This window comes from Delphinapterus leucas, chromosome 2 (assembly GCF_059928025.1).
Source record: "Delphinapterus leucas isolate spDelLeu-1000000601 "Yukka" chromosome 2, BTC_Dleu_Yukka2, whole genome shotgun sequence".
Classification (NCBI taxonomy): domain Eukaryota; kingdom Metazoa; phylum Chordata; class Mammalia; order Artiodactyla; family Monodontidae; genus Delphinapterus; species Delphinapterus leucas.
Window position 1 is genome coordinate 62,581,671 of NC_143130.1, and position 24,082 is coordinate 62,605,752.

The 24,082-nt window shown below is 38.2% G+C and overlaps 1 protein-coding gene across 5 annotated transcripts in view; it reads right to left on the reverse strand.

The window, feature by feature from the left end:
* The window catches only part of SCAPER (S-phase cyclin A associated protein in the ER), a 494,989-nt gene extending 473,169 nt beyond the window's left edge, over window positions 1–21,820 (reverse strand). For 2 of the 5 annotated variants that reach the window (XM_030761728.2, XM_022580126.3), the window contains exon 1: window positions 21,741–21,820. The gene's annotated coding sequence lies outside the window, so the exon portion shown is untranslated. Of the gene's footprint in view, window positions 1–3,839; window positions 4,664–18,544; window positions 21,483–21,740 lie in introns of those variants that run through there. The other 3 variants (XM_022580128.3, XM_089906963.1, XM_089906966.1) reach the window with 3 other exon arrangements.
* Between the last annotated feature and the right edge of the window lie 2,262 nt (window positions 21,821–24,082).

Here is a 24,082-nt window from a genome sequence, read left to right on the forward strand (position 1 = left end):
ATGGGCAGAAGACCTAAACAGACACTTCTCCAAAGAAGACATACAGTTTCCCAAGAAGCACATGAAAAGCTGCTCTACATCACTAATTATTAGAGAAATGCAAATCAAAACTACAATGAGGTATCACCTCACACCAGTTAGAATGGGCATCATCAGTAAACCTACAAACAACAAATGCTGGAGAGAGTGTGGAGAAAAGGGAGCCCTCTTGCACTGCTGGTAGGAATGTAAATTGATACAGCCACTATGGAGAACAGTATGGAGGTTCCTTAAAAAACTAAAAATAGAATTACCATATAACACAGCAATCCCACTACTGGGTATATACCCTGAGAAAACCATAATTCAAAAAGACACATGCACCCCAGTGTTCATTGCAGCACTATTTACAATAGCCAGGTCATGGAAGCAACCTAAATGCCCATCGACAGATGAATGGATAAAGAAGTTGTGGTACATATATACAATGGAATATTACTCAGCCATAAAGAGGAACGAAACTGAGTCATTTGTTGAGACGTGGACAGATCTAGAGACTGTCATACAGAGTGAAGTAAGTCAGAAAGAGAAAAACAAATATTGTATATTAATGCATGTATGTGGAACCTAGAAAAATGGTACAGATGAACCGGTTTGCAAGGCAGAAGTTGAGACACAGATGTAGAGAATAGACGTATGGACACCAAGGGGAGCAAAACCATGGTGGGGTGGGGATGGTGGTGTGCTGAATTGGGCGATTGGGATGGACATGTATACACTGATGTGTATAAAATTGATGACTAATAGAACCTGCAGTATAAACAAACAAACAAACAAAAAAACAACTAATACAGAACTTTCTTTGGGTTATTTGTATGGAAATATGTTAATGTAAATGTTTAAGATATTACATGAAATTTCTAAAACTCTTATATGTTCTGGTATAATGTTATAAGTAATAATACTAGTTATTACTTTAAAATGTATATCTCAGAAATAACTAAATTTCCTTGTCAATTGCATTATTATGAACTTTCATCAAATCTTTAACTGGTCATTTTTAAGTCTTTTGTCATTTACAGACAGTTCTGGGTGTACTCTGATGCTTTTGCAAATATGTTCCTATAAAAGGGTTTCATCTTCAAGGAATTCATGGAAAAGACTTTGACAAGTACAGGTTTCTGGTAACTGACTATAGTGCTGAACTGAACGAATAAGCATTTTCAGAACTCTAATGGAAAACTGATGAACTCATAAAAGTGCTAACAAAAGATCAAGATGAAAAAAAAATTAATTACGTGGGACTGAGTGAACTGATGAGGATGATTATAATTGTTGTGACTTTCTGTTTGAATTAAAAAAAAATCCCACAAGGACTCAGAGGCAAAAAATATACAAATCAATTTTCACTGCGAAGTAAAGGAGCTGTTACAGTGGAGGATTACTGGACTGAATGTCAATATTATGACATAGTATGAGTGTGTTTCGTGTTTGGTAATTGCAATCCTTGTTGCTTTTGTTGTGGTCATCCATTTATAATGCTTGGTGTCAGTCTATTTATCTCTTGTAAAAATAAAATACAGTGTGTGTGTGTGTGTGTGTGTGAAAAAAAAAACAATCTTTGCTCACAATATTCGTTTCTTTTCACCCTATATGTATTCAAAGCCTATCAATTCTTCAAGGCCAACTCAAAAGTCATCTTCATGAAACCCATTTTGATATCCCCAGCTGACAGAGATCTTCATCTGAATTCCCAGATCACTTCATCTGTAATCATTACCTCTAAAAAGTGGGGCAAAGTGTGATACAGTGGAAAAAGAGTATATAGGCACAGGAGTCAACCAAGTCACTGGTCATGTGACCTTGAGACGTCATTCAACCCTTTTGAGTATCGGTATTCCCACCTATAAAAATTAAGGCTGGGTTGTTTACCCAAGAGAATTCTTTCCACACAAAGACCTATATACAAATATTGAAAGCAGCTTTATTCATAATATCTCCAAACTGGAAACAATCCAAATATCAAAAAGAAAAAAGATAATCCAATTGTGGCATAAATGTATAACAGAATAGAAAGCAATACAAAGGAATGAACTATTGATATATGCAATAAAATGGATATCACAGACATTATGTTCAGAAAAAGAACCTGAACACAAAAGAATACTGAATTTATATCATTTATATCAAGTTTTAGAACATGCAAAACTAATCCTAGGTGAAAATATCAAAAGAGGATTGCCTCAGTTGGAAGGGAAGGACTGGGGAGAAGTACAAGGCAGCTTTCTGGGAAGATGGATTGCGGTAGTGGTTCCCAATTATATATAAATGTGTCAATACTCATTTAACTGCCCACTTAAAAAGTGGTTATACTTTTTGTTTGTAAATTATACCAGTAAAATTGATTAAAGAAAAGGGCACACAGCTTAAGGGGAAAAAATAAAGGTTATCCTTAATTTATAAGGTTGTTAGGAAAATTAGATGAGAAACACTTCTACTGAAATCAGTATGGCACAGTGGGAAAGACTACACACTGATATGGGACTGAATCTCAATTTAGCAGATTACTATAGCTACTAGTTACATAACCTTGGACAACTCATTAATCCCTCAGAACTTCAGTTTTCTCTTTTGTAAAGAGAATAATATCTACTTTTTAGAGTTAAATGGTAGCATACTAGAGTTTCCACCAGTTAAGAAAATATCTGTTACATAACAAGTACCCCAATAGTTTTTTAAATAATACATAAAATCCAGCACACAGTAGATGCTCAATTAGTGTTACACTCTTTTCCCCATTTTCCTTGGATGAGAATTTCCTCCTCTACTATATTTTAGGATCCTGAAGGACAGGATCAGCATCTCAGTGATCTTCTCTTTCCTCTACTTAAGATTCTATCTAAAAAATGGTAATCAACAAAGATTTTCAAGGAAAGGAAGGAAGGAAGTAGGCTGGCTTGTTGATTAAGCAGAATTACCTCTTTTTCTTTTGGTCATTCCAGAATCAATTACTGAGCTTTTCAGTAAAGACAGTTGTAGGCTAGATACCAATAACTTTTTTAAGGCAGACACAAAACTTATGTACTATATGATCTATATGCACTGGAAAACAGATTTGAAATAGACAAGAAGCAATGTGAAGTAAAGAATGGGTCTCTGAAGTCAGACCCAAATATATATCCCAAGACTGACACTTAAAAATCTATGTAACGCAGGACTTCCCTCATGGCGCAGTGGTTAAGAATCTGCCTATGTTTGTTCTTTGCTATTTTCCAGATTTTCTGAAATACAACTGGAGTACAATTACAACCTTAAAAGATTATAATGATATAAATTGAAATGTATGCAGGAGAGGAGATCAAGACAGCAGGATAGGAGGATGCTGAGCTCACCTCCCCCCAAGAACATATTAAAAAAAAAAAAGAAAGAAACATATCAATTCTCACAGAAAACAGACTGGAGACTGGCATAAAGACTCTTACATAACCAAGGCTGTAAAGAAAGACCCACACAGAGTCAGGAAAGAAGGGAAGAGTAGTGATCAGGTTGGAACCCACACCTGAAGGAGGGGACACAGAAGTAGGGGAATTACTTGGTTTTGGAGATCCTCTTTGGAAATAGAGGGGTTTGAACCACATATTCGGCACTCCAGGCCCGGAGTCCAACACCAGAAAGACAAATCCCCTTCACTGGTTTGAAGACAAGTGGGACTGGCAGGGGGGCTGTGAGAAACGTGAACTCCACTCATTAAGAGCGTGCACATGCTTGCTTGCTCCCAAAACAAGGCAGAGGAAGCAGGCTGAAACTGCCTGGGACTCTAGCTGGTTTCCACAACCACCCCAGTGCACGCCCTGGCCTACCTTGCTCCGCCACACAGCTCCCGACTAGGATGAAGGCTGCCGCTGCCAAGGAAAGTGCGCAGTTGTGGGGGATGGCGCCAACTTGGACCCAGCTCTGCATCTGAATGGGGCAAGGGCAGCCATTACTGGCACTCCCAGAGGCAGCAGATTGGGAGTGGTCTGGACTGTGACTGTAAGGCCTGGACAGCCCCAGCGCATGCCCCAATCCACACTGAGTGCCCGCTTCAGCCCCTCTTGCTCCAGTGCAGCTCCGCAACTACTGAAGCCCGCATGCCTAGAGCCTGTGCTCCGCGACAAGAGAAGCCACTGCAGTAAGAGTCACACGCACCGCAACGAAGAGGAGCCCCCACTTGCCACAACTAAAGAAAGCCCACATGCAGCAATGAAGACCCAATGCAGCCAAAAATAAATATAATTTAGTTTTTAAAATTTACATCAAGCAATATTCCAACCATAATAGTATGAAACTAGAATCAATTACAGGAAGAAAAATGAGAAAAAAACCCACAAGGGGACCAAACAGACTTCTAAAAAAAATAGATCAATGAAAAAATCAAAGAGGAAATCAAAAATTACCTTCAGATAGATGAAAATAAAAACACAACTCTCCAAAGTCTATGGGATGCAGCAAAAGCAGACCTAAGAGGGAAGTTTATAGCAATACAGACCTATGTCAGGGAACAAGAAAAATCTCAAATAAAAATCCTAACCTACCATCTATAGGAATTAGAAAAAGAAGAACAAAAAAGCCAAAAGTGAGCAGAAGGAAGGAAATAATAAAGATCAGAGAGGAAACAAATAAAACGGAGACCAAAAAAGCAATAAAAAGGATCAATAAAGCCAAGACCTGGTTTTCTGAAATGACAAACAAAATTTAAAGCCTTTAACCAGGCTCATCAAGAAAAAAAGAGAGCAGACCCAAATAAACAAAATAAGAAATTAAACAGGAGAAATTACAACTAATATCACAGAGATACAAAAAATCATAAGAGAATACTACAAGCAGTTATATGGTAACAAATTGGACAATACAGAAGAAATGGATAAATTTCTAAAAACATACAAACGTCCAAGATGGAATCAACAAGAAATGGATAATCTGAACAGACTGATAACTAGCAGTGAAACTGAATTAATAATTAAAAAAAACTGACAGCAAACAAAAGTTCAGGGACTCACAGCTTCATAGAGAAATTCTACAAAACATATGAAGAAGGGCTAATACCGATCCTTCTCAAACTATTCCAAAAAGTTGAAGAGGAGGAAACACTCCCAAATTCATCCTACAATGCCACCATTACGCTGATAACAAAAAGAGACACAGATACTCCAAAAAAAGAAAATTATGGGTCAATATCTCTGATGAATATAGATGCAAAAATGCTCAACAAAATATTAGCAAACTGATTTCAACAATATATAAAAAGAATCATACACATGATCAAGCAAGATTTATTCCAAGGATACAAGGACAGTTCGATAACTGCAAATCAATGTAATATGCAACATTAACAAAAGGAACAATAAAAATCACAATCATAGATGCAGAAAAAGTATCTGACAAAATTCAACATCAATTTATGACAAAAACTTTCATCAAAGCTGGTTTAGAAGGAACATATCTGAACATAATAAAGGCTATTTATGACAAATCCACAGTTAACACCATACTCAATGATGAAAAGTTGAAAGTTTTTCCTCTAAACTCAGGAACAAGGATTCCCACCTCCACCACTTCTATTTAACAAAATATTGTAAATCCTAGCCACAGCAATTGGACAAAAAAAAAGAAACGAAACGCATCCAGATTGGAAGAAAAGAAGTAAAACTGTCCCTATTTGCAAATGACATGATGCTATATATAGAAAACCCTAAAGTCCCAACCAAAAAACCATTAGAACTAAGAAGTGAATTCAGCAAAGATTCAGGATATAAGGCTAATATACAGAAATATGTTGTTGTTCTACACACTAATAATAAACTATCAGGGAAAGAAAAAAAAATTTTAAATCACATCAAAAAGAATAAAATATCTAGAAATAAACTTAATCCAGGAGATGAAAGACCTATACTCTGAAAACTATAAAATACTGATGAAGGAAACTGAAGATGATACAGAGAGATGGAAAGATAACCCATGTTTATGGATTGGAAGAATTAATATTGTTAATATGCCCATATAACCCAAAGCAATCTACATATTTAATGCAATCTCTATCAAAATACCCATGACATTTTTGCACAAAACTAGAACAAAAAATCCTAAAAATCATTTGGAATCACAAAAGAAACTAAATAGCCAAGGCAATCTTTAGAAAAAAGAACAAATCTGAACTCACACTCCCTGACTTCAGACTATACTACAAAGCTACAGAAATCAAAACAATATACCAATGACACAAAAACAGACACATATATCAATTGAAGAGAATAGGGAGCCCAGAAATAAACCCGTGCACTTGCAGTCAATTAATCTACAACAAAGGAGGCAGGAATATATAATAGAAGAAAGCCAGTCTCTTCAATAACTGCTGCTGGTAAAACTGGACGGCTACATGTAAAAGAATGAAATTAGAACATTTTCTCACTCAAAATATAAAAATAAACTCAAAATGGATTAAAGACCTAAGTGTAAGACTGGAAACCATAAAACTACAAGAAAGTGCAGGCAGAACACTCTTTGATATAAACTGTAGCAATATTTTTTTGGATCTGCCTCCTAAGGCAAAGGAAAAATAAGCAAATGCGACCTAATTTAACTTACTTGGGTAAACTATAATGTGTAGATTAATAAACATAAATAAGGGATGTGTGTGTCACAGTAGAGTATTTAAATACAATGGATTTCTGGGGAGCAATCCACTTGAATAAAAAAAAACCAATAGAGTAAGCAAGCACATGAGTGACACCAAGAGCCCACATCAGGTTAAATGCCACCATTACATCAGGTTAAAAAGGCCATGTTCTCATTTCTCCCAAAAAGATAAATAAATGGCTAATAAGAACATCAAAAGATGTTAAACATCATTAGTCATTAGTGAAATACAAATCACAACCTCACAACTACAATGAGATACCTCTTCACAACTACCAGAATGACTATAATCCAAAAGACAGACAAAACCAGTGTTATAGAGGATGTGAAAAAACTGGAACCACCATACACTGCGGATTGTGAATGCAATATAGTGCAGCTGGTTTTGTAAACATTCTGGCAGTTCCTAAAAAGGTTAAATACAGGGTTACAGTATAACCCAGCAATTCCACTCCTAGAAACATACCCAAGAGAAATGAAAATATAGCCCCACAAAAAAAAGCTTATACACAGATATTCATAGCAGCACTGTCCATAGAATTCAAAAAGTGCAACAACCCAAATGACTATCAACTGATGAATGAATAAATAAAATGTGGTACATCCATAAAAGAAATGAAGTTCCTGGAAAAGTCAAAATTACCAAGACAAGAAAAACATCAATGGTTGCCAGAGATTCAAGGGGAAGGAGGAATGAATAGGTAGAGCACAGAGAATTTTTATGTCAGTGAAAGTACTCTGTATGATACTATAATGGTGGATACATGCCATTACACATTTGTCCTAACCCATAAAATGTAAAACACCAAGACTAAACAGTAATGTAAACTATGGACTTTCGCTGACAATCATTTGTCAATGTAGGTTCATCAATTGTAACCAATGTACCACTCTGGCAGGGGATGTTGATAATGGGGAGGCTATGCATGAGTGGAGACAGGGAGTACATGGGAAGTCTCTATATGTGCCTCATAATTTTGCTGCAATTCTAAAACCGCTCTAAGAAAAAAGTTTTATTTTAAAAAAAAAAAAAAAAGGTTCGGGAGCGTTCACGTGGTGCCGCAGGAAGATCCTGAACTCACCTCCTCCTACAGACACAATGAATCTAAAACTACATATGGAATAATTTCCTTGGAAAGGGACATGAAAACTGGGTAAACAGAACCTCCACAACAAAAGGTAAAAGGACAACATCAAGACAGATAGGAGAGGCAGAGGATCAGAGAGGCAGAGATAGTTTCACCAAGGAAAACCCACCCACCAGCTGTGTCAATTCACAATCGGGAGGGACCACAAAGGTATGGATCTTTGCCTGAAAAGTGAGGGATGTGAGCTCCACATCAAGCACTCCAACCCGTAGACCCTGCACAGGAGAGATGAGCCCCCCAAATTGTCTTCAAATACCAATAGAAAATATGCCCAGGAAACCTACAGAACTTCAGAGTATGGACAACCCACTCTTAAAGGGCTCATAGGTAGACTTAACCCAAGAATCAGCATAAAAACACCTGATTAAAAAGCGTGGACCCTAAGTAATGAGGACCCACTTACTATCTTGAAGCATCTGCCAGAGAGGCAGAATCCAATTAGAACACTCCCCAGGGACTGAGACACTGACAGGAGACTTTTTTTTAAGATTTATTTTTTGAGGTAACCTGGTTCATAACATTATATAATTTTGTGTATACAACATTATATTTCTACTTTTGTATACCCTACAGTGTGCTCACCACCAAAAATTTAGATTCCATGTGTCAACACACAGTTAATCTCCTTTATGCATTTCACCCTACTCCTTTCTGTCCCTTCCCCTCTGGTAACCACTATTCTGTTCTCTTTATCCACGTTTCTTTTGATTTGGTTTGTTCACTTATTTTTTGTTTGTTTTTATATTCCACGTAAGTGAAATTTTACAGTATTTGTCTTTCTCCATGTGGTTTATTTCACTTAGCATAATACACTCAAGTTCCATCCATGTGGTTGTAAATGGCAAGATTTCATCTTTTTGTGGCTGAGTAGTATTCCATTGTGTGTGTGTGTATACAAATCCATATCCATATCCATATATATATGTATCACATCTTCTGTAACCATTCATCTGTTGATGGGCACTTAGGTTGTTTCCATATCTTAGTGATTATAAATAATGTTGCGGGGACTTCCCTGGTGGCACAGTGGTTAAGAACCCACCTGCCAATGGAGGGGGCTTTGGTTCGAGCCCTGGTCCAGGAAGATCCCACATGCCATGGATCAACTAAGCCCGTGCACCACAACTACTGAGCCTGCACTCTAGAGCCCACAAGCCACAACTACTGAGCCCGTGCGCTACAACTACTGAAGCCCACACATCTAGAGCCTGTGCTCCACTATAGGAGAAGCTACCGCAATGAGAAGCCCGTGCACTGCAACGAAAGAGGAGGCCCCGCTCACCGCAACTACAGAAAGCCTGCGTGCAGCAACAAAGACCCAATGCACCCAATAAATAAATAAATAAATAAAATTTTTAAAAATTATTTTAAAACAAATAATTCTGTGATGAACATAGGGATACAGCTATCTTTTCAGATTAGTGTTTTCATATTCTTTAGATAAATACCAGGAAGTGGGATAGCTGGATCATATGGTAGATCTATTCCTAATTTTTTGAAGAATCTCCATAATGTCTTCCACAGTGGCTGCACCAATTTACAGTCCCACCAACAGTGCATAAGGGTTCCCTTTTTTCCACATCCTCACCAACATTTGTTATTTCTTGGCTTTCTGAATAGTTATTCTAACAGGCATGAGGGGTATCTTGTTATAGTTTAGATTTGCATCTCCCTATTAATGATGTTGAACATCTCTTCATGTGCCTATTGCCATCTGTATGTCTTCATTGGAAAAATGTCTATTCAGATCCTCTGCCCATTTTTTAATTGGGTTGTTGCTTTTTGTTATTAAGTTGTATGAATTCTTTATATATTTTGGATACTAACCCCTTATCAGATACATCATTTGCAAGTATCTTCTCCCCCTTAGTAGGTTGTCTTTGTTTTGCTGACTGTTTCCTTTGCTGCACATAATCTTTTCAGTTTGATGTAGTCCCATTTGTTTAGTTTTGCTTTTGTTTCCCTTGCCTGAAGAGACAAATCTAGAAAGATATTGCTAAGACCAATGTCAAAGAGCATACTGCCTGTGTTTTCTTCTGGAGTTTTATGGTTTCAGGTCTTACATTCAAATCATTAATCCATTTTGAGTTAATTTTTGTGTATGGTGTGAGCTAATGATTTTTGTGTATGATGTGAGCTAGAGTTTCATTTTTTTGCACATGACTGCCAAGTTTTCCTAGCACCATTTGTTGAAGAAGTCAGCCTTTCTTCATTGTATGCTCTATGCTCCTTTGTCATAAATCAATTCTCCATATATGAGTGGGTTTATTTCTGGCCTCGCAAATCTCTTCCACTGACCAGTTTATCTATTTTTCTGCCAATACCATGCTGTTTTGCTTACTATAGCTTTGTAATATAGTTTGAAATTAGGGCATGTGATACCTCCAGCTTTGTTCTTTTTTCTCAGGATTGCCTTGGCTATTCAGTATCTTGTGGTTCCATGTAAATTTTAATATTATGTAAATTTTATAATTTTTGGCTCTATTTCTCTGAAAATTGTCCTTGGAATGTTGATAGGTATTGCACTGAATCTGCGATTGCATTAGGTAATATGGACATTTTAACAATATTACTTCTTCCAATCCATAAGCATGGAATATCTATTTATTTATGTCTTCTTCAATTTCTTTCAACAATGTCTTCCACTTTTGAGTGTAAAGGTCTTTCAAATCCGTAGTTAAGTTTATTCCTACATATTTTATTCTTTTTGTTGTAATTTAAATAGGATTCTTTTCCTAATTTCTCTTCCTGCTAGCTCATTGCTAGCAGATAGAAACACAACAAATTTTTGTATTTTGATTTTGTACCCTGCAACTTTACTGTATTTCTTCTTTCTTTCTTTCTTTCTTCTTTCTTTTTTGGCCATGCAGCATGCAAAATCTTAGTTCCCCAACCAGGGATCAAACCTGTGACCCCCACAGTGGAAGCATGAAGCGCCAACAAATGGACCACCAGAGAATTCCCCTGTATTTATTATTTCTAATAGCTTTTTGGTGGAGTCTTTAAGAGTTTTCTATTTATAAAATCATGTCATCTGCAAATAGTGGTGAATTTACTTCTTTCCAATTTGGATGACTTCTACTTCTCTTTCTTGCCTAAGTGCTCTGGCTAGGACTTCCAATACTATGCTGAATAAGAGTGGCAAGAGTTGGCACGCTTGTCTTGCCCCAATTTTAGAGAGATAGCTTTAAATTTTTCACCATTAAGTATGATGTTATCTGAAGGTTTGTTTTATATATGGCCTTTATTATGTTGAGGTATGTCCCTCCTATGTTGAGAGTTTTTATTATAAATTAGCATTAAATCTTGTCAAATGTTTCTTCTGCATCTATTGAGATAATCATATGATTTGGGGCCTTCATTTTGCTAATGTGGTATACCACATTTACTGATTTGTAAATGTTGAATAAATCCCACCTGATTATGGTAAATGATCCTTTCAATGTACTGTTGAATTCAGTCTGAATACTTTTTGCTGACTCAACAATACTTTGTTGCAGATTTTTGCTTGTATTGAAATGTTCATCAAAGATGTTGGCCTGTAATTTACTTTGTTTGGTATCAAGGTGATATTGGCCTCACAAAGTGAGTTAGGAAGTGTCAGTGGGAGCCATTTTTGTGATGTCAGGCTACCTTGCTAATGCCAGCACTGGCAGGCATGCATTTGAAATTCTCCATGTAACCTGTTAGTGCCAGTGGCCATGCCCCACTTAGAGCTCTGCCTACCCCTGTGCCTAATCCAGGTCTCATAACCAGCTGAGTGATAGCCCTGCCCATCAGTGCCCCACAGTCACTGTGGCCCTGCCACAATAGGAGGCCCATGCAGTCCACCTAGGAACACCTGGCTCTGGTGGCCAGGCAGAATTACACTTCTGAGCCCCACAGAACATCTAAATAAGACCACTCCTTCAGGATTGGGAAACAGCTGATACAGCTAATACACAGAAGCAAACACAGAGACTTAGGCAAAATGAGGAAATAGAGAAATATGTTCCAACTGAAAAACCAAGGGAAAAAACCTCAAGAAAAGAACTAGATCATAGAGAGATAAACAATCTACTTGATAAAGAGTTAAAAGTAATGTCATAAAAATGCTCACCAGGGACTTCCTTGGTGGCACAGTGGTTAAGAATCCACTTGCCAATGCAGGTGGCACAGGTTCAAGCCCTGGTCAAGGAAGATCCCACATGCCATGGAGCAACTAAGCCCATGCGCCACAACTACTGAGCCCACGTGCCACAACTAATGAAGCCCATGCACCTAGAGCCTGTGCTCTGCAACAAGAGGAGCCACCACAACAAAGAGTAGCCCCCGCTCACTGCACTAGAGACAGCCCGTGTGCAACAACAAAGACCCAATGCAGCAAAAAATAGTAATAATAATAATAATAAAATGCTCACCGAACTTGGAAGAATGGAAAAACACAGTGAGACCTTCAACAAAAAGATAGAAGACATAAGAAAGTACCAAACAGAAATTATAACTGAACTGAAAAATACACTACAGGGGTTCAACAGCAGACTTAATGAGGTAGAACCAATCATCAAGCTGGGAGACTAAAGAATGGAATTCACCCAGACATAGCAGCAAAATGAAGAAAGAATTTTAAAAAGTGAAGATATGATAAGGGACCTTTCGGACAACATTAAGCAGCATAATATTCACATTATAGGGGTCCCAGAAGAAGAAGAGACAGAGAAAGGGCCAAAAAAAATTATTTAAATAGTGGCTCAGAAATTCCCTAATCTAGGGAAGGAAACAGACATCCAGGTCCAGGAAGCCCCAAGAGTTCCAAATAAGGTGAATCAAAAGAGATACATAACAAGACACATTATGATTAAAATGCTGAAAGTTAAAGGTAAAGAGAAAATCCTAAAAGCAGCAAGAGAATAACAACTTGTTACATAGAAGGGAAACCCCAAAAGGCTATCAGCAGATTTTTCAGCAGAAACTTCACAGGCCAGAAGGGAATGGCATAACATATTCAAAGTAAAGAGAAAAAACTTCCAACCAAGAATGCTCTACCCAGCAAGGTTGTCATTCAGAATTCAGTAAGACATCAAGAGATTCCCAGAGAAGCAAAAGCTAAAAGAACTCATCATCACTATACTGGCTCTAAGAGAAATATTAAAGGGACTTCTTTAAGCTGAAAAGAAATGACACTAATTAATAAGAAAATTTATGGAAGGAAACATCACACTGGAAAAGGTAAATAAGTAACAAAGGTAGTGGATCAATCACTCAGAAAGCAAGCATGAAAATTAAAAGACAAAAAGTAATAAAATCAACTATAACTGCAATTAGTTAAGAGATACACAAAATAAGATGTAAAATGTGTCATCAAAGTATAAAATGTTGGGGGTAGTAAAAAGATAAACCTTTGGAATTTGTTCAAATTTAAGTTACTACCAACCCAATACATAGTACTAATTACATAGTAAGTAGGATATTGTATGTGAACTTCAGAGTAACAGCAACGAAAAAACTTATAGTAAATACACAAAAGAAAATGAGAAAGGAATCTAAATGTAACTCTAAAGAAAACCACCAACACACAAGGGAAGAGAGAAAGAAAATAAGCAACAGGGAGGAACTACAATAACATCCAGTAAACAGTTAACAAAATGGCAATAAGTACCCATCAATAATTACTTTAAATGTAAATGGACTAAATTCACAAATCCAAAGACACAGAGTGGCTGAAGGGATTTAAAAAAAAAAAATCTATATGCTGTCTACAAGAGACTCACTTCAGAAGAAAGAACACACACAGACTGAAAGTAAAAGGATGGAAAAAGATATTCCATGGAAATAGAAATGAAAAGAAAGCTGGAATAGCTATACTCAGACAAACTTTAAAACAAAGATGGTATTAAAAGACAAAGACATTATATAAGGATAAAGGGGTCAATCTAGCAAGACTGTATAACATTTCTAAATGTACATGCACCTAACAGGGGAGAACCAAAATATATAAGGCAAATATTAACAGACTTAAAGGGAGAAATGGAAAGCAATACAATAATAGTAGGGGAATTTAACACCCCACTTACATCAATAGATAGATCATCCAGACAGAAAATCAATAAGGAAACATCAGGTTTAAACAACAAATTATACTAAGTAGATTTAATAGATAAATAAGAGTACATTCCATCAAAAGCAACTGATTACACATTCTTCTCAAGTGCACATGGAACATTCTCCAAGACAGATCACATGTTAGGTCACAAGACAAGTCTCAAAATAAGTCAAGAAGACTGAAATCATGTCAAGTATCTTCTGCAACCAAATAGTATGAAACTAGAAATCAATCGCAAGGGAAAAAAAATGGGAAAAATCACAGAAACATGGACAGTAAAACAACATGTTACTTAACAACCAATGGGTCACTGAAGAAATCAAAGGAGAATTTAATACCCAGAGACAAATGAAAACAGAAATGTGATATACCTAATTCAGTGGGATGAAGCAAAAGCAGTTCTAAGAGGGAAGTTCATACCAATACAGGCCTACCTTAAGGAACAAGAAAAATCCCAAATAAACAATCTAACCTAACACCTAAAGGAACTACAAAAAGAAGAACAAATGAAGCCCCAAATTAGTAGAAGGAAATAATAAAGATAGGAAGAAAACAAATAAAATAGAAATTAAAACAAAAAAAAAACAGAAAAGATCAATGAAACTAAGTACTGGTTCTTTGAAAAGATAAACAAATTCAACAAACTTTTAGCTGGACTAACCAAGAAAAAAGGAGGAGGACTCAAATTAAATCATAAATGAAAGAGGAGATGTTAAAATTGATACCTCAGAAATACAAAGGATCAAAAGAGACTATTATAAATAATTATACACCAACAAATTTGACAACCTAGAAGAAATGGATAAATTCCCAGAAATATATAATCTTTCAAGACAATCATGAAAAAATAGAAAATCTGAATAGACAGATTTCTATTAAGGAGTCTGACACAGAAATAAAAAACCTTCCAATAAACAAAAGTCCATGACCAAATGGCACCACTGGTGAATTCTACAAAACAGTCAAAGAAAATTTAACACCTATCCTTTTCAAACTCTTTCAAAAAACTGAGGAGGAGGAAAACCTTCTAAACACATTTTACGAAGCCAGCATTACCTTGATACTAAAACCAGACAAGGATGTGACCAAAAAAACAAAAAAAATTTACAGGTCAATATCTTTGATAAACACAGATTAAAAAATCCTCAACAAAACATTAGCAAATGGTGTCCAACAATACAGTAAAAGGATCATACACCAAGTACACCACAATCAAGTGGGACTTATTCCATGGTCGCAAGGATGGTTCAAAATTCACAAATCAATAAATGTGATACATCACAATAACAAAAGGAAGGATAAATACCACATGATCATTTTGATAGATGCAGAAAAGCATTTGACAAAAGTCAACATCTCCTTATAATAAAAACTCTCTACAAAGAGGGTACAGAACAAACATACCTCAACATAATAAAGGCTACATACAACAAACCCACAGCTAACATACTGAACAGTGAAAAATTGAAAACTTTTCATCTAAGAACAGGAACAAGACAAGAATGCCCACCTTCACCACTCTTATTCAACATGGTATTGGAAATCCTAGCCACAGCAATTAGGCAAGAAAAAGAAATAAAAGGCATCCAAAATGGAAAGGAAGAAGTAAAACTGTCACTATTTGTAGATGGCATGATACTATACATAGAAAACCCTGAAGACTTCACCATAAACTGTTAAGACCAATAAATGAATTCAGTAAAGTTGCAGGATACAAAATCAATACACAGAAATCTGTGGTATTTCTACACAATAATAAACTATCAGAAAGAGAAATTAAGAAAACATTCCCATTTATAACTGCATCAAAAAGAATAAAATACCTAGGAATAAATTTAACCAAGGAGATGAAAGACCTGTAAACTGAAAACTATATGACACTGGTGAAAGAAAATGAAAAAGACACAAATAAATGGAAAGATGCTCTATGCTCTTGGATTGGAAGAATTAATATTGTTAAAATGTCCATATGACCCAATGTGATCTACAGATTCAATGCAATCCCTATCAAAATTCAAATGGCAAAGTTTACAGAACTAAAACAAACACTTCCAAAATTTGTATGGAACCACAAACAATCCTGAATAGCCAAAAAAATCCTGAGAAAGAAGAAGAAGGCTAGAGGTATCATGCTCTCTGGTTTCAAACTATACTACAAAGCTACAGCAATCAAAACAGTGTGGTATTGCCACAGAAACAGAGACATAGATCAGTGGAACAGAATTCACAGTCCAGAAATAAACCCACTCATATATGGACAATTAATTTACACCAAAGGAGCAAATGATTGTCTCTTCAATAAATGGTGGTTGGGAAACTGGACAGTCACACACAAGAAAATGAAACTAGACCACCATCTTACACCATACACAAAAATTAACTCAAAACAGATTAAAGGCTTGAATGTAAGATCTGAAACCATAAAACTCTTAGAAGAAAACATAGGCAGTAACCTCACTGATCAGTCTTTAGATGTTTTTGTGGATCTGACTCCAAAGGCAAGGAAAACAAAAGCAAAAATAAACAAATGGGACTACATCAAACTGAAAAGTTTATGCACAGCAAAGGAAACCGTCAATAAAACAAAAAGGCAACCTACCAAATGGGAGAAGATATTTGCAAATGATATATCTGATAAGGGGTTAATATCCAAAACATATAAAGAACTCACACAACTGAACAACAACAGAAAAAACTCAATTTAAAAATGGGCAAAGGATCTGAATAGACATTTTTCCAGAAAAGAAATACAGATAGCCAACAGGCACATGAAAAAAAATGTCCAACATCACTAATTATCAGGGAAATGCAAATCAAAACCACAATGAGATATCCCCTCATGCCTGTTGGAATGGCCATTATCAAAAAAAGCAAGAAATAACAAATGTTGGAGAGGATGCTGAGAAAAGAGCACTCTTATACACTATTGGTGGGACTGTAAATTGGTGCAGCCACTACGGAAAACACTATGGAGATTCCTCAAAAAATTAAGAATAAAACTATCATTTGACCCAGCTATTCCACCTCCAGGTATTTATTGGGAGAACAAGAAAACACTATTTTAAAAAGATACATGCACCTCTACGTTCACCGCAGCATTATTCACAATAGCCAAGGTAAGGAAACCACCTAAGTCTCCATCGATGGATGAGTGGATAAAGATGTGATATACATATACAATGGAATATTATTCAGTAACAGAAAAGAATGAAATCCTACCATTCTCAACAACATGGATGGACCATGAAGGTATTATGATAGGTGAAATACGTTAGAAGGAGAAAGAGAAAAAACTGTATGATTTCATTCATATGTGGAATGAAAAAAAACCCAAACAAACAAAATAAAACAATGACAAACTCGCAGATACAGAGAACAAATTAGTAGTTACCAGAGGGGTAGGGGATTGGTGGGGGGTGGGGGGGAAGTGGACGAAGGAGGGGGCAACTACATGGTGATAGATGGTAACTATAATTATGGTGGTGGTCACTTCGTAGTGTATACAGATGGTAACTTATAATGCTGTACACCTGAAACTTATATTTTAAAAAAAGGAATAAGGTGCTGATACATGCTACAACATAGAGGAACCTTGTAAATGTTACGTTAAATGGAAAAAATCAGACACAAAAATCCGCATACTGCATGATTCTATTTGCCAAAATAAGCAAATTCATAGAGAAAGAAAGTAGATTAGTAGTTGCCTGGGGCAGAGGTAGGGAGTAGGATGGAAAAGTGGGGAGGGAAGTCAGGAATAGGGAATGAATGCTAATAGTTATGGGGCTTCATAGTGGGATACTGAAATGTTCTAAAATTGATTGTGGTGATGGTTGCACAATTCCATGAATACACTAAAAACCACTGAAGTGTACACTTTAATGACTGAATTTAATGGTATGTTAAATATCTCAATAAAGCTGTTCTCTAAAAATAGAACTTAAAATTTCCAAAATTTCAATCAGTTACTAGTTTCATGACATTTGCCATAACTACCACCCATACTATTATCTACAAAACATTTTTCTATAAAAAGAAATACATTTCTACTTAAATTTTAAAAGAAAATTTATAACACTAACCTAAATGAAAAATCAGCTAATATAAAAAAATGGATATGGCAATATATTGGCAGTGCTACTCAAATTAAATTTGAGAACCCAGGCTATGGCAAAACAATGGCCACGTAGAAAATAGAGCACAAAAAAACAAAATAAGTCAGTAAACAGGGAATGAACACTAGGACTAACTGGCCCCAACGTTTCTGAACAAGCTGCTGCCTGTGATGAACTGAGGTCTCACTTGTCCTACCCTGCCCTGCAGTCCCAGAATGTAGAGACACCTGAGAGTCCTAGAGATAAAAATGTGAAGACCGGCTCAAGTGCCAGGAAAGGCTTCTCTCTTCTCTGAGTTCGGTCACCAGGCTCTGAAAAGGCAAGAATCAAATGGCAGGCCCAAAATAGTGAGAAGCCTGCTAGTAGCACTATTCTAAAAATTATAGGCCCAATTAACTGAAGTCAGGACAGTACATCTATGAATTGTCTCATGTTTGTCAATAAATTCTAGAAAAATCGGGATTTCAATCAGTTCCTCTCCAATGTTCATAAAATCTATCACCCATGTTTTTGCTTTTTCTGAAATATAAGAAAATCTTAGTATTTACCTTTCTGAGACTGGTACTTAAACAATGCTGATGTCCGCATACTCCAAAACTATCAGTAATTTTTCACATGTTTCCTAATGGAAAGTAAGTGTATTACAGTAAAATAAGTAGTATTTTGAAGAGCAACACAGACATTTTATAAGTCCAAGTTGTTTAATGAGGTTTTCAATTCTGATCACACCTATATTTACTACCATGAAAACATCAAGTAAAAGGCATTTATTTTCTCCCATGAACCTGGCATGCCTCTTTGAAAATATCAAAATTACTTCTCTTTCCAATAGTATATTAAAAGCTGGCTTGACACATACAGAAATCTTTACAAATGAAATATGATGTCTGAGATTTGCTTCAAAACAATGGGGAGTGATAGCTTTTATGGGACAAGACTGTCCGTGCATAGGTAACTGCTGAAATAAATTGGTATATAGAAATTAATTTTTCTATTCTCTCCATTTCACAAAATATATAATATTAAATATATAATAAACTTAGTGCTTTAAGAAGTTAGGGGACTTCCCTGGTGGCACAGTGGTTAAGAATCCACCTGCCAATGCAGGGGACACAGGTTCCAGCCCTGGTCCGGGAAGATTCCACATGCTGCGGAGCAACTAAGCCCGTGCACCACAACTACTGAGCCTGCACTCTAGAGCCCATGAGCCACAACTACTGAGCCCACGCGCCACAACTACTGAAGCCCGGGCACCTAGAGCCCATGCTCCGCAACAAGAGAAGCCAACGCAATGAGAGGCACCGCAACGACGAGTAGCCTCCGCTCACTGCAACTAGAGAAAGCCCATGCACAGCAACGAAGACCCAATGAAGCCACAAATAAATAAATAAACATATATATTTTTTGAAGTTATCATTAAAAAGTAGTAATTATTTTAGCAAAGCTTCATGAAATCTTTAGTGTTTCATGTCACAGAGGGGAAAGTCTGCCTATAAATCATTTCCTTCTAATATTTTTTTAAGGTTGTCTCCACCAATGGACTGTAGATCTTTTGCTTATATTCCATAAGACTTACTGCCAAAGCCAAACACGTTTGTGAAAAAGGTTACCATCCCAGCATAAAACTGGAAACAGATTTCTATTAGTGACTTATTTTGTTATACATGCCATCTGCCGTTTTCACTTCTACAATTTCAGAAATGCCAATTTCACAATGGATATTAGATTGCACCATTAAAGAAAATTCTATTTAACTTCCCACTAAATACCACCATCACTTTCTAAGTGTTTAAAGAATGTTCCCATGTGATTCCCAAAGAATTTTTGCTTCTCCTTTAAACTAGGTTGGGTTGTGGTTGGGTATGAAGGTGAAAGAAAAGACAGAATCTCAAGCCCCTTAATCTTATCCTTAAAACATTAAAGTGGTTAAATGAAGGAATTAATAAAGTCAATATCAAATCAACATTTTAGTGATTCTTAAATATCTATGAAGCTGTAAGGACAAATATTTTTGAAGTCTATGTTTAAAACACTAGATCCTTTGGAGACCAATCAACAAATTATTCATAACTGCATTCATATAGCAACACTGATTATGCTTCCATGCATAATCCACCAGGTAGACTGACCTAAACCACCAGGGTTTAGAGAATTTTAGAGAATAAAGAATGGCAGCTCAGTGGAGTGGAGAGAAAGAAGGAAAGGAGCATGCATTTGCTGAGTGCTTACTATGGGCCAGGAGCAGTTCTAAACGCTTTACAGACACCTCATTTACTTGCTATCAACAAATTTATGAGGTGGATAATAATATCCATATTTTATAGATGAGGAAACCAAGACTCAGAAAAATTAATCTGTCCAAGAACAAGTAGGAGAGCTGGGATTCAAACTCAGATCAGTTTGCCTTCAAGGCCATCATACCACACTTCCTCCCACAAAGACACCTTTCCAAATCATATTAAAAATTCTTTGATTAATTAAAATATTAATTCCTTAGTCGATATTATTCAGATCATTTCAATATGCAGCATAAATCAATCTGCACCACTACATTTTGAGGAAAAGTCATAGTTACCTGGAGGAAAAAAAAAAATACAAGGGCCAGAGCATCAATATAAACCAGACAGGGACACTGGTCAGAATACCAACCTCAGGTCTGAAAACTTAATTCCAGATGAACCATTCACCAATGGGTGATCTGGAGCAAGTAATGACCTCAGTTTCCCCACTGGTAAAATGGCCATAACGCTTAACCCATCCTTCCACCTCGGATTGTTTATGAGAATGAAATTAATGTTGGTGAAATCAATATGTAAACTGTAACAAACTATAATACACATAAGGAACTACTATCTACTCAGTAAGATGACTATACTGAACAGCTATTTTCATGTTAGAATAACTTAGCACAAACAGAATGAGGAATACAGTTCACAAACGACAGGAAGTTGCTCTCAGGCGGGCAGGCCCCACCTCAGCGAGAGCCACTTGACAGCCGCAGGTGCTGCTTGGAGGACCAGTTTTCTGCCTGCTTTCAAACAATCCCGTCCCTCACTCCGTCCCTCACTGGTAGGGGAGGGTAGGCGGGAATAAAGTGCTGGGAAGAGAGCGCTAAAACAGGCAGAAGGCTGGGTTCTACTACACCCAGGTGCCAGGCCCTGGTTAAACTCTTTACCCCTCCAGGCCTCAGTTTACGCATTTGTATGATGGAGAGACCTTTCCCGCCCTACTTCCCGGGGAGAGCTAATACCCGAGTCACTGTGCAGGGAAAGCGTGGTAAACCTCGCTGAGAATGAGATGATGACGATCACCTGTCAAACGAAAGGCTGGGAGGGCGGCTCCTCCGCTAGCCCTTCGCAGTTTAGATATTCCAGAAACCTCGGACCGGGCCGCCCCTCTAAAGAGTAACGCAGCCCCCCTGTCCACCTCTCGGCCCGCGGGGTGCGCGCAGTCCCCTGCCGCTCACACCCCGAGCTGAGTCCACAGGGCAGGCCCAAAGCCTGCCCACCCCCGTCCCCAGGCCTCCTCAGAGGACCCCAGGGCCCTCCCGAGTAGCCGCGGCTCCCCTCCCCCAGCAGTGTTCCCTGCCCTTCTCCGCTCCCACTCCCAGGTGAGGGGAGGGGGTGAAAGGGCGTACCCCGCCGCCATTTTGTCCCCTTGGCCCCCGCTAAGCATTCCACCGGCCCGCACCCCAGCCCAGGCCCGCCCAGCTCTGTGCAACGCGCGCCCCTCGCGGACACTCACCCCTGACCGCCCTGCGCAGTTCGGGGCGGCTCCGAGCGTCCCGCCGGGAAAGGGGCGGGGCGGGGGCGGGGCGGCTGCAGAGGGGCGGGGCGGCTGGCCGCTGCACCACGTGACTTCCAGCTGCAGCCGCGCCTTTCCCCGCTCCACTCTTCGGCAGTCCGCGCGCAAGCGCAGCCTGGTTCCCGCCTATGGGCCGCCGAAGCGGGAGGCAGGGCGTGGGCGCCCTTCGTGGCCCGGTCACGGCTGCTTGTAGGTGGCTGGCTGTTCCACCCCCTAGGCTGTGCGATTGCACGCGCTCTTGGCCACACGGTTCTCTCTCTGTCTTTCGGAATCAGCCCCTTCCCCCTGCCTCCCTTATCACCACAGTCTGTCCCATAGATAAAGGACCTAGAAGTATGCCTCAAAAATCTGTGACTGAAAGCGCTTCAGAAAAGCAGCAGCCCTAAGCTGAACACAGTTTATTCTCTGCCGCAAAGCTTTATTCAGCTTCTCTTGGGCGCCAGGCTTGAAAGGCTCAAAGTACAAAGACCTAACAATTTAACGGTGTTAAATTAGAGCTCTGAACAATGCAGACCATAATTATCACATGAATATTCCCCCATCACTTTTCATACATCTGAGAAACTCTCTTTACCTTTCCCTCTCCTTTGCTTCCCACAATAAGCAGGAAGTTATGGAATCCAATGGAGTCTACTTCACAACTAGACTGTAAGTACTGTGAGGGCAGGAACCATATTGTTGGCTGTTCTGGCTCCTCTTCCCTCTTGCCTTCTTAGAAAACTTGCTCTTTCGTTCATTTATTTAACAAGTGTTTTTTGAGTACCTACTATATGTCAGATGCTATTCTAGATGCTTGGACTTAAGAAATAAACAAAAGCGATAAAAATCCGTGCCTTCCTGGAGCAAGGTAGAAACAGACAATAAATAGTGAACATAATAAAGTTCCATGATAATGAGATGATAAGCACTACAGTAAACAAAATGAGTAGGATAAGGAGGCAACATAATGCCTGAAAGGTGGTCAGGGTGTTATTCCTCTTATCAATTGTCCCCTTTCTCCTCTCCCTTTCATTTCCATAAGCATTTAAATAACCTCTCCCATCTTGAAATCTCCCACCCAACCCACCAAACCCCACTTCAACCTCTGCTTGCTTTCTTCTGTTTACAGGTCTGCCGTTCACGGATACATCTCTCTGACTACCTACACAAGGACGTCTCCAATTCCTCAACTACTACTCATGTCTAGAAACTCATGTTAGGGACTTCCCTGGTGGTCCAGTGGTTAAGAATCCGCCTGCCAATGCAAGGGACACGGGTTCAATCCCTACTCTGGGAGGATCCAACATGCCATGGAGCGACTAAGCCTGTGTGCCGCAACTACTGAGCCCATATGCTGCAACTACTGAAGCCCGTGCACCTAGAGCCCGTGCTCCACAACAAGAGAAGCCACCACAATGAGAAGCCTGCTCACCACAACAAAGAGTAGTCCCCGCTCTCTGTAACTAGAGAAAGCCCGCATGCAGCAATGAAGACCCAGTGCAGCCAAATAAATAAATAAATAAATACTCATGTTACTGCCCTCCGGTTTCTGCCCCACCACCTCATGAAAACCACTCTTCAAAGTCACTAGGGATCTCCCTACTGCAGATCCTATGGGCGTTATCATCATGACCTAACTTAATTTCTCTGAATCAGTTGACACTCCTTACATTTGGAAACACTCTTTCCTTGCCTTCCACTTTTACTCTCTTGATCTCACTTCTCCATCTCTAACCACTCCTTCTCCACCTCTTTTGAAGTCTCCTGTTATTTCTCTCACCCCTTAAATGTTGGTATCCCTCAGGGATAGGTGTAGGCCCTCTCTTTTCCAGCTGGACACACTCTCTCTGGTGATTGCTTCTTTTTAAATTCAGTTAGTATCTTTGTCCCCTATATTTCCCAATATATATCTCCAGCCCTGATTTCTGCTTTGAGCTCCAGAGCCACATGGTTAACTACCTGGTCATCTCCACTTGAACCTCTCAAAATCAAGAAGACAAAAACAAAAATCACTCATCTTTCTTATATACATATAAAACAGCTTGAGATATTTTATTTATTACACAGTTCACTCAAAGTGTTCAATGGTTTTTAGTACATTCACAGAGTTGTGCAACCGTCACTATAATCAATTTTAGGACATTTTCATCACCCCAAAAACGAACGCAATGCTCATTAAAAGTCACTTGCCCACTTCCTCTCAGCCATAAACAACCACTAATCTGTTTTTTCCATATATAGGTTTGCCTATTCTGGACATTCTATGCAAAAGGAATCATGCAATATGTGGTATTTTGTGACTG